This window comes from Salvelinus sp. IW2-2015, linkage group LG11, assembly GCF_002910315.2.
Source record: "Salvelinus sp. IW2-2015 linkage group LG11, ASM291031v2, whole genome shotgun sequence".
Lineage (NCBI taxonomy): Eukaryota > Metazoa > Chordata > Actinopteri > Salmoniformes > Salmonidae > Salvelinus > Salvelinus sp. IW2-2015.
In genome coordinates, this window is record NC_036851.1 from 24,479,644 (window position 1) to 24,496,979 (window position 17,336).

General features: G+C 42.6%; 1 long non-coding RNA gene across 1 annotated transcript in view; it reads right to left on the reverse strand.

Annotated features, from left to right (window-relative positions):
• Positions 1-13,235: 13,235 nt before the first annotated feature.
• LOC111969624 (uncharacterized) overlaps positions 13,236-17,336 on the reverse strand; it is a 24,206-nt gene continuing 20,105 nt past the window's right edge. Inside the window, exons 2-3 of the long non-coding RNA XR_002878028.1 lie at positions 17,130-17,225; positions 13,236-13,337 (exon numbers count right to left, since the gene is read on the reverse strand). This is a non-coding gene — a long non-coding RNA (uncharacterized lncRNA). The remainder of the gene's footprint in view (positions 13,338-17,129; positions 17,226-17,336) is intronic.

Genomic DNA, 17,336 nt, shown 5'->3' on the forward strand with positions numbered 1-17,336 from the left:
TCCCGTTCTTAAGTTTTGTTTTTGTGCCTTTTACTTTCGGTTTTGACACAATACAATATTTCTTAGTTATGGAAAGATATTTCACAGCGATTTAGATGGTACAATGATTCTCTACACTACACTTGCTTGTTTTGTCACATAAACTGAAATTAGGCAAACTATTAGAATTTTAGCAACCAGGAAATGGCGGAGCGATTTCTGTGTAACGCATCTTTAACTACTGTCACCGGTGAATTATAAATCATTTGAATACAAAAGACGAAACATTGATAATACAGACATAATGTACATGTACGTCCATTCCACTCTGTCGAATGCTGTTTCAGCATCAAGGGAGACTACAACATTTGGGGTCTTAAGAACATTAGTATAAAAAAAGAATGTCAAAATATCTACGTAAATTATCAGGGGAGAGACGACCCTGTACAAAACCAGTTTGGTCTGTGTGGATGAGATTGGGCAGCACAGATTCCAGGCGCAGAATTAATATTTGAGAAATCAACATATAATCAACATTTAAAAGTGACACTGGTCTATGGGGGTGGCAGGTAGCCTAGTGGTTAGAGCGTTGGGCCAGTCACCGAAAGGTTGCTGGAACGAAGCCCAGAGTTGACAAGGTAAAAAAATATGTCACTCTGCCCCTGAACAAAGCAGTTAACCCACTGTTCCTCTGCCTTTTTTTCTTTAAGCAATGGCTTTTTTCTGGCCACTCTTCCGTAAAGCCCAGCTCTGTGGAGTGTGCGACTTAAAGTGGTCCTATGGACAGATACTCCAATCTCCGCTGTGGAGCTTTGTAGCTCCTTCAGGGTTCATCTTTGTCTCTTGCTCTCTGATTTATGCCCTCCTTGCCTGGTCCATGAGTTTGGTGGGCGGCCCTCTCTTGGCAGTGTGTTGTGGTGCCATATTCTTTACATTTTAAATAACGGTATAATGGTGCTCCGTGGTATGTTCAAAGTTATATTATATATTATATATTTTTTTATAACCCAACCTGATCTGTACTTCTCCACAACTTTTTCGTGACCTGTTTGGAGAGCTCCTTGGTCTTCATGGTCCCGCTTGCTTGCTGGTGCCCTTGTCTTAGTGGTGTTGCAGACTCTGGCCTTTCGGAACAGGTGTATAGAGTTGAAGACGGAAGTTTACATACACCTTAGCCAAATACATTTAAGCTCAGTTTTCACAATTCCTGACATTTAATCCTAGTAAAAATGCCCTGTCTTAGGTCAGGTAGGATCATGACTTTATTTTAAGAATGTGAAATGTCAGAGTAATAGTAGAGAGAATTATTTATTTCAGCTTTTATTTCTTTCATCACATTCCCAGTGGGTCAGAAGTTTACATACACTCAATTAGTATTTGGTAGCATTGCCTTTAAATTGTTTAACTTGGGTCAAACGTTTCAGGTAGCCTTCCACAAGCCTCCCATAATAAGTTGGGTGAATTTTGGACCATTCCTCCTGACAGAGCTGGTGTAACTGAGTCAGGTTTGTAGGCCTCCTTGCCCGCACACACTTTTTCAGTTCTGCCCACACATTCTCTATAGGATTGAGGTCAGGGCTTTGTGATGGCCACTCCAATACCTTGACTTTGTTGTCCTTAACTTCACTAGGGTAGGGGGCAGCATTCAGAATTTTGTATGAAAAGCGTGCCCAAATTAAACTGCCTGCTACTCAGGCCCAGAAGATAGGATATGCATATAATTAGTAGATTTGGATAGAAAACACTCGAAAGTTTCCAAAACTGTTAAAATAATGTCTGTGAGTATAACAGAACTTGGGAAAATCCAACCAGGAAGTACTATTATTTTGAAAGGCTGTTTTTCCATTGAAAGCCTATCCACCATACAAAGACTTAGGACCCAGTTCATGAGCTCTGTGGCTTCCTCTACATGTGGCCAGTTTTTAGGCATTGTTTCAGGCTTTTACTCTGAAAAATGAGGGAGATACAGCACTTTCAATCAGTGGCCAGTGGAAATTCATTCATCAGCCATGCGCCTGATCGCCTTTCTTGTTTCTCCTTTCCTATTGATGAAGCTTTTGTCCGGTTGAAATATTATTGATTATTTATGACAAAAACAACCAGAGGATTAATAATTAATTTAAACATCGTTTGGCATGTTTCTACTAACTTTTATTGTACTTTAAAAAAAACTCTTAAGGCACGCGCCTTAAGCATTCGGATTACTGGACAAAACGCGCAAACAAAAAGGAGGTTTTTGGTCATAAAGAGGGACTTTATCGAACAAAACAAACATTTATTGTCTAACATGGAGACCTGGGAGTGCCACCAGATGAAGATCAAAGGTAAGTGATTAATTTTAATGCTATTTCTGACTTTTGTGACACTCTCCTTGGCTGGAAAATGGCTGTATGGGTTTCTGTGGCTAGGTGCTGACCTAACATAATCGCAAAGTGTGCTTTCTCCATAGAGTCTTTTTGAAATCTGACACAGCGGTTGCATTAAGGAGAAGTTTATCTTTATTCGTATGTTTAACACTTGTATCGTTTATCAATGTTTATGATGAGTATTTTTGTAATTTGATGTGGCTCTGCACTTTCACCGGATGTTTGTTTGAGACAATGCATTTCTGACCATAACGCGTCAATGTAAACTGAGATTTTTGGATATAAATATGAACTTTATCGAACAAAACATACATGTATTGTGTAACATGAAGTCCTATGAGTGCCATCTGATGAAGATGATCAAAGGTTAGTGATTCATTTTATCTCTATTTCTGCTTTTTGTGACTCCTCTCTTTGGCTGGAAAAATGGCTGTTAGGTCAGCACCTAGTCATAGAAAACCAAACATAATCGCATGGTGTGCTTTTGCAGTAAAGCCTTTTTGAAATCGGACACTGTGGTTGGATTTACAAGAAGTTTATCTTTAAAATGGTGTATAATACTTGTATGTTTGAGGAATTTTAATTATGGGATTTCTGTTGTTTTGAATTTGGCGCCCTGCAATTTCACTGGCTGTTGTCGAGGTGGGACGTCCCACTTGTACCAGAGAGGTTAAGCCATTTTGCCACAACTTTGGAAGTCTGCTTGCGGTCATTGTCCAATTGGAAGACCCATTTGCGACCAAGCTTTAACTTCCTGACTGATGTCTTGAGATGTTGCTTTAATATCCACATAATGTTCCATCCTCATGATGCCATCTATTTTCTGAAGTGCACCAGTCCCTCCTGCAGCAAAGCACCCCCACAACATGATGCAACCCGTGCTTCACGGTTGGGATGGTGTTCTTCGGCTTGCAAGCCTCCCCCTTTTTCCTCCAAACATAGCGATGGTCATTATGGCCAAACAGTTCTATTTTTGTTTCCTCAGACCAGATTACATTTCTCCAAAAAGTACGATCTTTGTCCCCATGTGCAGTTGTAAACCGTAGTCTGGCTTTTTTATGGCGGTTTTGGAACAGTGGCTCCTTCCTTGCTGAGGGGCCTTTCAGGTTATGTCGATATAGGACTCGTTTTACTGTGGATATAGATACTTTTCTACCCGTTTCCTCCAGCATCTTCACAAGGTTTTTTGCTGTTGTTCTGGGATTGATTTGCACTTTTCGGCAGCATAGTAAGTTCATCACTAGGAGACAGAACGCGTCTCCTTCCTGAGTGGTATGACGGCTGCGTGGTCCCATGGTGTTTATACTTGCGTGCTTTTGTTTGTACAGATGAACGTGGTACCTTCAAGCGTTTGGAAATTGCTCCCAAGGATGAACATGACCTGTGGAGGTCTACAATGTTTTTCTGAGGTCTTGGCTGATTTCTTGTGATTTTCCCATGATGTCAAGCAAAGAGGCACTGAGTTTGAAGGTAGGCCTTGAAATACATCCACAGGTACACCTCCAATTGACTCAAATGATGTCAATTAGCCTATCAGAAGCTTTTAAAGCCATGACATCATTTTCTGGAATTTTCCAAGCTGTTTAAAGACACAGTCAACTTAGTGTATGTAAACTTCTGACCAACTGGAATTGTGATACAGTGAATTATAAGTGAAATAATCCAAACAATTGTTGGAAAAATTACTTCTTGTGTCATGCACAAAGTAGATGTCCTAAACGACTTGCCAAAACTATAGTTTGTTAACAAGAAATTTGTGGAGTGGTTGAAAAACGAGTTTTAATGACTCCAACCTAAGTGTATATAAACTTCCGACGTCAACTGTATATACTGAGATCCTGTGACACTTAGATTGCACACAGGTGGACTTCAACAAATTATGTGACTTCTGAAGGTAATTGGTTGCACCAGATCTTATTTAGTGGCGTCATAGCAAAGAGGGTGAATACATATGCACGCACCACTTTTCCGTTTTTATAAAATAAAAAAATAAAATGTAAACAAGTCACTTTTTTCATTTCACTTCACCAATTTGGACTATTTTGTGTATGTCCATTACATGAAATCCAAATAAAAATCAATTTAAATTACAGGTTGTAACGCAACAAAATAGGAAAACACCAAGGGGGATGAATACTTTTGCAAGGCACTGTATTGGCTTCAGGGTATCCCAGACCATTAAAGGGCATACTGCTGTGTTCCAGTGCATTTCAAATAAAAAATGGAAGTGATTATTAACACAATAAATAATTTATGATTTGCTAGGAGCTATATGTTGAATCTCCAAGATGGTGGTGTCATAGGAGGTCCCTCAAATTCAATGGGGAAAAAACAGGGCAGAGGGGTCAGATAAAATTCTAGGAAAATAAACAACTTGAAATCTTGGAGAAAATTTTTTTATGGAACAAAAAAGTATATTCTTGAATAGGATTTGTGTACATAATAAAAATAATAGCCCCTTTCATTAGAATGTGTTGTTCTCCATACTTCTTGAAGTCCCAAATCTTGAGTGTTAAGGACAAGTATGACAGGATTGTTATGTAGTCATCCCTAGGACCAGGAATTTATCCAGGAGTTTTTTCTTTTAAATCATACTGTATGACCTGTCTAGAAAAAATCTAGTCCATCATGGCCCATATAAAACCTTTATCTATTTTTTTACTCTGGGTCCCAGGAAAACAATTTCCCTTGTGGTGCCGCCTCTGACATCACCACACAATGTTACAAATGAACATATTCTATTTGTACTATCTCAAAATGTTTACTTACATATCTCAAAATTGAGATAGTAAGCCTATCGACCTAAAAACAATGTTAGGGGAATGGGCTTCCATAGTGCTATGTGGCTCAGTTACTGCTACAATTTCTGAATGTAACAGGCTGTTACTGCAATTTCATGTTAAACTCAATAAAATAAGTCTTAAATATGAGGAGAATTGTGTTCACACTGCCCTGCTCAGATAAGGGTAACTGTAGGGCGCGTGTCATACACGACCTCTGGAGGTAGCGCTTTAGACGTGATCATTTGGCAAGTTCACACATCAGTATTGTCTCTCCAGAACCTCTCTAAAATGTCCCTTTGCTATCGTCAATGTGAAAAAGGTCATAGAGAGTGAGGAGGTAGAGACGGATAGAGAGGAAGACCGAGTGCAAAAGAAAATACAGAAAATCTAAAGAGATAGCGCGAGAGAGAGAGGATCACTAAGATTCTCTCTAAAACTTGGATCCCGCTGCAGGTTGAAATGAAACACACACACACATTAGAGAGAGATAGTAATCACTGGGCGTGTCTGACTGGTGTTTTATCAATAAGTCATCACCATGCTGTATTAGCAGCCCCAGCTAGCACATGTGGTTCCTTGGATGTTATGGAAATGTACATTTTTGGTTTCCCGTTGGTTCTGGGAACGAAGCCATACGTTTCCTGAACAACGAAACTGAATGTTTTTTTTAAATGTTCTGAGAACGGGAGGGAACATTTAGCATGTTCTGGGAACTCATACGAAGCTTTTCATTTGAGTCTATTCAAACAGATCCCATTTCAAAGGAAACAAGCACTCATTTAGATAAGGTAGGGCCAATTAGTGGGCACGGCCAACAGACCTGAACACATTTAACAAGATAGAGGATAGAGAGTTTTGTTGATGCTGAAAACGGAATGCATATGTTTATAAATAACATTCTTAGAACATTCTATGAATGTTAGTAATGTTTTCTTATGGTTTTAATGGAACGTTTTAGAATAGAAGCAAACCTGAAGAAACGTTATGCTGAAGTACTGAAATTCCCATAGAAGAACATTGATTCTTAACGTTCTCTGAACTTTCTGAGAACATGACTTTAAATAAAACCATGACGAAAACAGTAGAAAACTTTGAAGTACTGAAATTCCCATAGAAGAACGTTGTTTCTTAATATTTTTGGAACAATTTGAGAACGTTCCTTTAAATAGAACCATGGGGGAACCTGTAGGAAACGTTACACTGAAGTCCTGAAATTCCCACTTAAGAAACATAGGGTTCTCAGAACGTTATGTGCTAGCTCAGTATCTTACACCATTCCAGAACATTGGGGGAAGGTTGTATGCAAAATAATCATAGGACAAACACGCTCTCACCAAGCTCTAAGAAACATGGTTCTCAGAACGTTACAGTATGTGCTAGCTGGGACATTTAGCACCATGATGATAAGCTAACACACATACACACGCATGCACGCTCACGTGTATACACACACACACACACAGTACTAGTAGGATTTAGAAGCAGGCTAAATTATCAGCAGAACCTATCTGTGAGATTCCCTCCAAATCACATTCAGACAGAACCATTTGGAGGAGAGGTATATAATGCTTTGGTGCATCAGTTATGCCTGATTTATACAATGGGTGGGTCTAATCCTGAAAGCTGATTGGTTAAAAGTGCATTCCAGCGGTGTCTTATCCACAAGTTACCACCGGCTAAATCTATGGCGTTGAAATGCCTATTTACTCTGTTCCATCTGACAGCGCAATCCACTGTCTCATCAGCCCAGCCAGGCATGTTATAAACTTGACCTCCCCTATAAAAAGCATCAAGACATTATCTCACATTCCTTTTAGACTAACATTTAATTTTCAACAGCGGAGATTTGTATAAACTGGTGATGCACCGATGTGACATTTTTGGCCGATACCGAATTTTCCTTGCCAAAAAAACACGATACTGATAACCGATATTTAACATTTTGGCGGCCTTTTAAGAATTCTAGTACAGTTAAATAGTTAACACACACACATGGACGCAGCAGTCTAAGGCACGGCATCTCAGTGCAAGAGGCGTCACTACAGTCCCTGGTTTGAATCCAGGCTGCGTGATCTGGCCGTGATTGGGAGTCCCATAGGGTGGTGCACAATTGGCCCAGCGTCGTCCGGGTTTGGCCGGGGTAGGCCCGTCATTGTAAATAAGAATTTGATCTTAACTGACTTGCCTAGTTAAATAAAGGTTACACACACACAAAGTTATTTTGTTGGCATTTACGTAAGAATAATGAAAATGACTGCAGTTTCTACTGGTCATTGTTTTCAGGCAGGTTGTATTGGTGATAGCTAGGTACCAAGCTAAAGCTAGCTACCTCAGAAGTTGCGGTCGAACAAATGATGCTTTATTACCAACGCGGTATTGTAAACGCATCGTTCGTGGCCGGTGTTTGCAGAATTTTTTATACAGCTTTGACAGTGCTACTGAATCTTTTTTTGACACGCAAATTCCCAAATGTGGTTCCATAGTATGTATGTCTTGAAGCTAATAAAAGTGACGCTATTACTGTGTAACTCCGGGAGGGCAACATCTGAAAAATAGCACTCTTGGTAGTGTGTACCGGTGCTCGACCCGTCGGTGAAGGCCAACATCACCCACGACAGAGAACGGTTGATTGTCAAGGGCAATGAATTCCATTATCTTGCCAATAATGGATTTCCCCTTTGAGTTGTCTCGCTGAAATGTTCTTACTCTTTCAAATGACTGCTCGACTTGTTGACTGTTCGATCCACACAGCAGACATTGTGGGCTAGGTTAGGAATGCTGTGTTGCACGTGTAGTGCAAAATTTTACGTGGCGTCATTATGATGTGGCGTCACTAAGTTATATAGGTATGAACGTCAGTGTTGACATCGGTTTTGCACATTGGCGTTAAACTAGACATCGGCATTTTTGGCTAATATCGGCTGATATGTTCACCAATATATCGTGTATCCCTAGTATAAACCTTGCTGTCTGTCTCTTCGACATTTGCAACATTGCTTCAATATTCAAATTCAATCTCCAACTGTCCCATAGTAATGAACGTGTAGGGGTCAAGAGTAAGGACGAGAGAGAAAGGCAGGCAGCGTTTCTCCGCCAGTCGAAATCATGAATCATTTGGCATCATTTTTATGGATATATATTTTCAGTCTTCCCAGCTTCAGTTTGTAGTTATTGTGTTAGCTGTGTTGTTGGCTAGCTCCTCTGAACAACAGTGTCCTGACGAGGGAGCACATTTTCTATGCCAGGTGAAATCGTACCTCATTAGCTCATTGTTATGGATGTATCCAAATAAATGTCACTAGAAAACAGCTTAAACAAATGCAGCTACTGTTGTTATTCTGTCTACATTGTTTGACATGACTATAAGTTAGCCGTAGTTGGCTAGCTAGCAAGCAAGGGATAAGAACGTTGCCAGCCAGTATGGCAATGGAACATTTAGAACGAATGACTGAGTCGCATCCATAGATACAGAACAAAAAGACTGAACGACTGGTCGCGTCTCTGGCAACCGAACCAATAGAACGAACGACCAGTTGGCTTCGGTAGAAACCCTAGGTTTGTTTAGGGACGATATCTTGTGGAAGGATGAAATAGTATGAATAGATTCATCAAAATAAAGTTTTTAATGTAAATATGTCTGAATATGTTGGTAACCCGTTGTAGAAAAGTGATAATGCCCTCGAAGCCGGTGTTTGGAAGTGTCAGATCTTCTCCTGCTCCTCCTCTCCGGCGTACGACATCGGCAGAATACTAACCACAGGTCCTGGGATTCATCATTACGCACACCTGGCACTCATCATCACGCAAACATGTTAATCATTATGATTCACACCTGGACTTCATTACCTTCATTATTTCCTCCCCTTTAAACGTCACTCCCTTATGTTTTCTCACCAGTTGGTATTGTTCTTGTTTACCACTTGTAGCCTTATGGAATTTGCTCGTTACTGGTTTTGTTGTTTTATTAAACATTTCACCTGCACCTGCTTCCCGTCTCACAGCTCTGTTATTACAGGAGGATATATTGGCACGGTTTGCCGGCCTGAGACGAACAATACCCGTGCCAATATATCCTCCAAACACCGGCTTCTCTGGCATTATCACTTAAATGACATACACAAACACATACATAAACACACATTCTCTCTCCATGTCTCTCTCTCCCTCAAACACAGAAACAGGAGTATGCCTATAAAGGACAAAGGGGAGACAGACACTATGGGGTGTTTAAGTATTCAGGAAAATTTAGGCCTCTGATGAAACAGATGAGCTTTGAAGGAATCCTCCCAGGGACACCCAACCTTCCCCTGAACTGAGCCTTCACTCCATCAAACACACACAGAAGGAGAAAGAGACAATGAGAGAGGAGAGGGTCTGTCTTCACGCATACTCTCGACTCTGTGTTTCCTACACAAAGATCTCAGCACTGAAAGATCACAAACTGCTCTCAATTCGGAACCACATACACACACGCAGGCACACACACAGACACACACACTTGATTCTAGTGAGTGCTCTGTTCTGTAGGCTGCAGATATGCTGTTTGTCCTTCACTGAGACAGATCGCATGAAAAATGTAATGAATTGCCTCAGAGGAGAAATCACAAGCCAAATAATCTTTACATCACATAGTAACGAATGTACATCTCCTAGATCAGGTATTCCCAAACTGGGGTACTGGGGTACACGCAATGCCGCCGGGGGTACGCCACATAAAAATGTGATTCACATAAAAAAATATATACAGTGGGGCAAAAAAGTATTTAGTCAGCCACCAATTGTGCAAGTTCTCCCACTTAAAAAGATGAGAGAGGCCTGTAATTTTCATCATAGGTACACTTCAACTATGACAGACAAAATGAGAAAGAATAATCCAGAAAATCACATTGTAGGATTTTTAATGAATTTATTTGCAAATTATGGTGGAAAATAAGTATTTGGTCACCTACAAACAAGCAAGATTTCTGGCTCTCACAGACCTGTAACTTCTTCTTTAAGAGGCTCCTCTGTCCTCCACTCGTTACCTGTATTAATGGCACCTGTTTGAACTTGTTATCAGTATAAAAGACACCTGTCCACAACCTCAAACAGTCACACTCCAAACTCCACTATGGCCAAGACCAAAGAGCTGTCAAAGGACACCAGAAACAAAATTGTAGACCTGCACCAGGCTGGGAAGACTGAATCTGCAATAGGTAAGCAGCTTGGTTTGAAGAAATCAACTGTGGGAGCAATTATTAGGAAATGGAAGACATACAAGACCACTGATAATCTCCCTCGATCTGGGGCTCCACGCAAGATCTCACCCCGTGKGGTCAAAATGATCACAAGAACGGTGAGCAAAAATCCCAGAACCACACGGGGGGACCTAGTGAATGACCTGCAGAGAGCTGGGACCAAAGTAACAAAGCCTACCATCAGTAACACACTACGCCGCCAGGGACTCAAATCCTGCAGTGCTAGACGTGTCCCCCCGCTTAAGCCAGTACATGTCCAGGCCCGTCTGAAGTTTGCTAGAGAGCATTTGGATGATCCAGAAGAAGATTGGGAGAATGTCATATGGTCAGATGAAACCAAAATAGAACTTTTTGCTAAAAACTCAACTCGTCGTGTTTGGAGGACAAAGAATGCTGAGTTGCATCCAAAGAACACCATACCTACTGTGAAGCATGGGGGTGGAGTGGTTGAAAAACAAGTTTTAATGACTCCAACCTAAGTGTATGTAAACTTCCGACTTCAACTGTATGTGCAAAAGTACTATCTCACAACTCGATGAAACCTTCACTCTTGCGCAGACATTTAGAAACAAAACATGGCCATTTGAAAAATAAGCCACAGGAGTTTTTTTGATCGAGAATTAAGACAACTTGTGAGTAGTAAGACATATAAAAGCAACAGATACCATCAATAAAAATGGTCTAGAAGCGTCTTATATGGTGAGCTACCGAGTGTCTAGGACAAGCAAGCCCCATACTATTGTGGAGGACTTAATTCTTCCTGCTGCCGCGGATAAGGCTGGGAAAATGCTGGAGGAAAAGGACAACAAAAAAAACTATACAGACAATGCCTTCATCAAACAACACTGTTTCACGACACATCAGTGACATGACAGGAGATGTTTTGAAGCAATTACTGCTTCGCATACAAGCTAGTGAATTCTGTGTTACAATTGGATGAGTCAACATACGTGGCGGGCCTGGCACAGCTCCTGGTATTACGTTTATGGGGGGTCAATTAAAGAAGACATCCTCTTCTGCAAACCACTGGAAACTAGGACAACAGGAGAGGATATTTTTAAAGTACTGGACAGCTTTGTGACATCAAACGGACTTTGGTGGTCAAGATATGTTGATATCTGTACTGATGGCGCAAAAGCTGGGTTGACAGGGAGACATAGTAAAGTGGTAACGTGCGTGCAACAGTTGCTCCCGACGCCACTTGGGTACACTGCAGCATCCACCAAGAGGCTCTTGCTGCCAAGGGAATGCCTGACAGCTTGAAAGACGTTTTGGACACTACAGTGAAAATGGTTATCTTTGTTAAAGCAAGGCGTGTATTTTCGTGTATTTTCTGCACTATGCAATGATATGGGCAGCGACCATGTAACGCTTTAACAACATACAGAAGTGCGCTGTTATCAACGGGCAAAGTATTTACCTTTTTTTTTTTATAAATTGAGAGACAAGCTTAAAGTTTTCTATAATAACCATAGTTTTCACTTGTCTGACTGCTTGCATGATGACGAGTTTCTCACACAACTGGCCTATCTGGGTGATGTTTTTTCTCAACTGAATGATCTGAATCTTGGATTACAGGGACTCTCCGCAACTATATTCAATGTGCTGGACAAAATTGAGGCTATGATTAAGAAGTTGGATCTCTTCTCTGTCTGCATTATAATGGACACACAGGTCTTTCCATCATTGTATGATTTTTTGTGTGCAAATTAACTCAAGCTTACTAACAATGTCAAATGTGATATTGCGAAACACCTGAGTGAGTTAGGTGCTCAATTACGCAGGTACTTTCCCAAAAACAGATAACACAAACAACTGGATTTGTTATCCCTTTCATGCCCTGCCTCCAGTCCACTTACCGATATCTGAACAAGAGAGCCTCATCGAAATTGCAACAAGCGGTTCTGTGAAAATTGAATTTAATCAAAAGCCACAGCCAGATTTTTGGATTGGGCTGCGCTCAGAGTATCCTGCTTTGGCAAATCACAATGTTAAGACTCTCTCTAATACAACCCAACTTTTTAAAATGTAACTAGGCAATTCAGATAAGAACACATTCTTATTTACAATGACAGCCTACCCCGGACGACACTGGGCCAATTGTGCGCTGCCCTATGGGACTCCCAATCAAGGCCAGATGTGATGCAGCCTGGATTCAAACCAGGTACTGCAGTGACCCCTCTCGCACTGAGACGCAGTGTCTTAGACCACTGTACCACTCGGAGCCCAAACATTGCAGACTTATGTGCATCCTTTCAAGCACACCCTTCACACCCTTCTCATTTACAATTTTCGATGAACAAATAAAGTTTCATACGTAAGATGGCTAAATAAAGAGCAAAATTACTGATTATTATTATATTATTATTTGTGCCCTGGTCCTATATGAGCTCTTTGTCACTTCCCCACGAGCCGGGTTGTGACAAAAACTCACACTCATTCTAATGTTTAATACATTTATCGTATAGTGTGTGTGTGGCAGGCTTATAATGATGGCAAAAATCAACATTTGAGAGTGTGCTGACCCTGGTGCTAGAGGTGATAAGCAGCTGGAGGTTGAATGTTTGAAGGGGTACGGGACTATAAAAAGTTTGGGAACCACTGTCCTAAATCAATAACACACACGCCTCAGTCTCTATCCACAATCAAAACAGAAATAATAGCAAACCACAAGTTGGCCCAGCACAATAGTTTTCTTCAGAACTACACATGTGGAAACCCATCCACTGGAATAGTGAAGGGAGATGCTAACCTATGGAAGAGGCTAGAGGTCACCACACTAAAACACTGCTACACAGAGGCCCTAATCCATCCAAGTCCATGGACTAGGCACAACCTACTATTGGGTCCTCCTAAGTGCTCTCTCACCTCATTGGTGTTCCAGCGGTGGCGCTCCTTGGGCAGAGAGGAACATTTGGGCAAACACTCCAACAGCTTCTTAGGTAGGTAGATCTTCAACTGGCCAGGCTCACCTAGAGAGACAGAGACAGAGACAGAGAGAGAGACAGACAGACAGACAGACAGACAGACAGACAGCACAGGACCAGACAGACAGACAGACAGACAGACAGACAGACAGACAGACAGACAGACAGACAGACAGACAGACAGACAGACAGACAGGTTATTGACTGAGTTTGAGTGAAAGACCTCTGTTTAACCCAGGAGACGTGAGACTCCTGAACATGCTCATGCACACACGCTGACACAACGTGTGTATGTGTGTGAGAGAGAGAGGGGGGGTATAGATAGATAGTGATAGAGACAGTGAGAGTGTGTTCAGGCACGTATGCTCACCCTAATCAATTATGCATTTATTAATAGAAGCCCTGAGAAGACAGAATTTCAAACAGCTGAATGGCGCTGGCTTAGGTAAAGCCTAATTTCTTATTTAGCAGCACTCCGGACTCACTGCTATGAATGCCAATCAGTGTTTAAATCCTCTCCTCCACACACACACACACACATCCCGCCTAGTGTCCCCGATGTTCCGACCACTGATCAGAGGAATTCTCATCAGGGCCCTGCCTTTGAAATGCACTAAAAAACCCACATGAAACCGGCGATCAAACACACCCACCATATGCATGCAAGCACACACACTCATACATCTCATGTGTGTGGTTGTGTGCGTGTGGACCACCTAAGTTAATATCTCCCTTGGGACTTTCCAGAAAGATCCTACCACCAACAAATTCCCATGGCAATCCCAGACACACACTTCCATCTGAACAGCATCTTTACAGGTACCTATATATAAGAATCAAATATGCTACAAATGAACGTCCAGCACACTGCACATTTCCCATCCATTAGTTGATTAATATTTTACCTTCTAAAACTGTCATTTCCACATGTATTACTGAAAAAAACCAATACCCCTGTGAGGCTGTCAGTTAATTATAAAACTTTCCAGAGTAAAGAACGCTCAAATGCAACTCTTACAGCAGCATACCCCCCTGCATCCCTCCCACTGCTGGCATGCCTCTGAATCTAAGCAGGGTTGGTCCTAGTCAGTCCTTGGATGGGAGACTAGATGCCGCTGGAAGTGGTGTTAGAGGACCAGCAGGAGGCACTATTTTCTCTGGTCAAAAAAGTATCCCAGGGCAGTGATTGGGGACATTGCCCTGTGTAGGGTGCTGTCTTTTGGATGGGACGTTCAACGGTGTCCTGACTCTGTGGTCACTAAAGATCCCATGGCACTTATTGTAAGAGTAGGGGTGTTAAATAAATACAAATATTTCTTCCAGTACTGAGGAGAAATGTAATATGTCCCCCTTTTCTAAATAAAATGAATGTGAAAGAAAGGCTCATTGCACAGAAACTAGATAGAGGGAGATAGAGGGGAAGGAAGAAGAGAGAGGGGGAGATATAGGGGAGAGAGGGAAGGAGGGAGAGGAGGGGAAGAGTTTGGGGTAGATGTGCGTGCAAAAAGAGGCAGAGAAATGGGGAAGGAAGGAAAAGACAGGGAGAGAGGAGATTAAGAAGAAGGGTGGATGAGGAGAGGGATAGAGGGATGGGCGTGCATGCTAATTCATGATTCTGCTGATAAACCTTTCCTCAAGTCATCCTCAGCTGAGATGCCACAACAGAGAGAATGCTGGGACATGAGAAATTGTTGGTATGACCGATCGATCAACCAAACAATTCAAGAAAATTAATCATTCATCCTCCATGCCCAAGCCTTCCCCTCTGATTCTCAAACCAACAACCTTAGCCTCCCTTTCTGCTCCTCCCCCTGTCCCTCACCATTCCTTTTTCCTCCCCAGTCCCTCCCCCGCTCCATCTGTCCCTGACCTCTCTCTCTCTGTCTCTCCTGTCCCTGTCTGTCTCTCTGTCCTCTCCTGTCTCTGGTCTCTCTGTCCTCTCCTGTCTCTCTCTGTCCTCTCAGGTCTCTTTGTTCCTCTCCTGTCTGGGCTCTGGTGTGGTCTCTGTCTCTTCTGTCCTCTCCTGTCTGTCCGCTCTGTCCTCTCCCGTCTCTGTCGCTGCTGTCACCTCCTGTCTGTCGTTCTGTCCTCTCTGTCTCTGTCGTTCTGTCCTCTCCTGTCTCTTTGCTCTGTCCTCTCCTGTCTCTGTCCTCTTCCTCGTCTCTGTCTCTCTGTCCTTCAGGTCTCTTGTCCTCTCCTGTCTCTGTCCTCTTCATGTCCCTGGGCTCTGTGTGGTCTCTGTCTCTCTGTCCTCTCCTGTCTCTGTCCTCTCTCTGTCTCTGTCTCTTGTTCTCTCTGGTCTTCTTTGTCCTCTCCTGTCTCTGTCTCGTTGTCCTCTCATGTCCCTGGGCTCTGGTGTGTCCTCTGTCTCTGTCTCTCTGTTCCTCTCCTGTTCATTGTTTCTCTGCCCTCTCCTAATCATCTGTCTCTCTTGACCTCTCCTGTCTCTCTGTCCTCTCCTGTCTCTGTGTCGCTCTGTCCTCTCCTGTCTCTCTGTCTTCCTCTGTCTTCTCTGTGTGCCTCTGTCTGCCTCTCCTGTCTCCTGTCTTGTCTCTGTCCTTTCTGCCTGTCCTCTCTGTCTCTGTCCTCCTGTCTCTGTCCTCTTGTCTTTCCTGTTGCTCTGTCCTCTCCTGTCTCTGTTGCTCTGTCCTCTCCTGTCTCTGTCGCTCTGTCCTCTCCCGTCTCTGTCGCTCTGTCACCTCCTGTCTCTGTCGCTCTGTCCTCTCCTGTCTCTGTCGTTCTGTCCTCTCCTGTCTCTTTTGCTCTGTCCTCTCCTGTCTCTGTCCTTTCCTGTCCCTGTTGTATCTCAGGACAGATCAGGAGAGCAGACAAGGAGAGTACAAACACACAGTACAAATCAATAACCTCCCCACAAAAACCGTTTCTGGGCATCCTCTCAAACACACACACTAGGATGGCTGTCCTGTTCTAGGATCAATAACCAATCAAAGCACTCATCACCTTTATAGCTCCCCTTAACACTACAGATATTCCCGGCCCTCACCCTGTGTGTGTACACACACACACTCACACACTCTCTCTCTCTCTCTCTCTCTCTCTCTCTCTCTCTCACAAACATGCAGACACACAAATAGACATACAATCACACACCAAACTAGAACAAGAACTAGAAACACACACACACACACAAACACACACAAAAACACCTTTGATCGCCCTGTCTCTCTCTCATACATCTCAGTTAAAGCCAGCTCTTTCTTAACCAGCCACGGTCTGTTTCTCCCAGCACCAGTAACACTGATCCATGCCGTATGGATAGATAGTGCTCTGTGCATTGATTAGGCATGACAATGAGCTTCTGCTCCTAAAATAAGCTCTGTGTGTGTGAGTGCGCACACACACACTGCTCTGCGTCGGCACGCATGAATAAACATGATCTGTAACAGAGCTGAATGAGAATGAGACTCACTTTAGAGTGTGTGTGTGTGTGTGCGTGTTAATGTGCATGTGTGTGAGTGTGTGCATGTGTGTATTATCTGTAACAGAGTAATCTCAGTTAACCCAGAACTAAAATCTCTGATAATTTGGTCAGATGCTTGATTAGGATCTGGGAGTGACGAAAAACCAAGACCTAGAACTAATGCGGCTTGTTATCTCATGCATCCCATAGGATAGTGACAGATTCTACAGTACCAGTTATGTTTATGTACAGTACATCTGTCCACAAGAGGTTCGTAACAGAGCTGATGAGAATAAGGCCTCGGCTGCCAGCTTGTTTAGCCAGAAGGCTTTTCAACACACAGTCACCTCGTCCTACAAAAAGCAGCACACGTCTGTTGGGTCCTGTGATGCCGTGTTTGAGTGTGTTTGCCTTACCGTTGGTGTCAGTGTCATCACTCTTGGGAGGGGCATGTCCTGTGTATCCCACGGCGATTCTAATCATCCGCTCTGGATTCCTTATCCTTTTCAACCCTACAGAGACAGAGAGACAGAGAGACAGAGAGACAGAGAGACAGAGAGACAGAGAGACAGAGAGACAGAGCGAGATAGATAGATAGATAGATAGATAGATAGATAGATAGA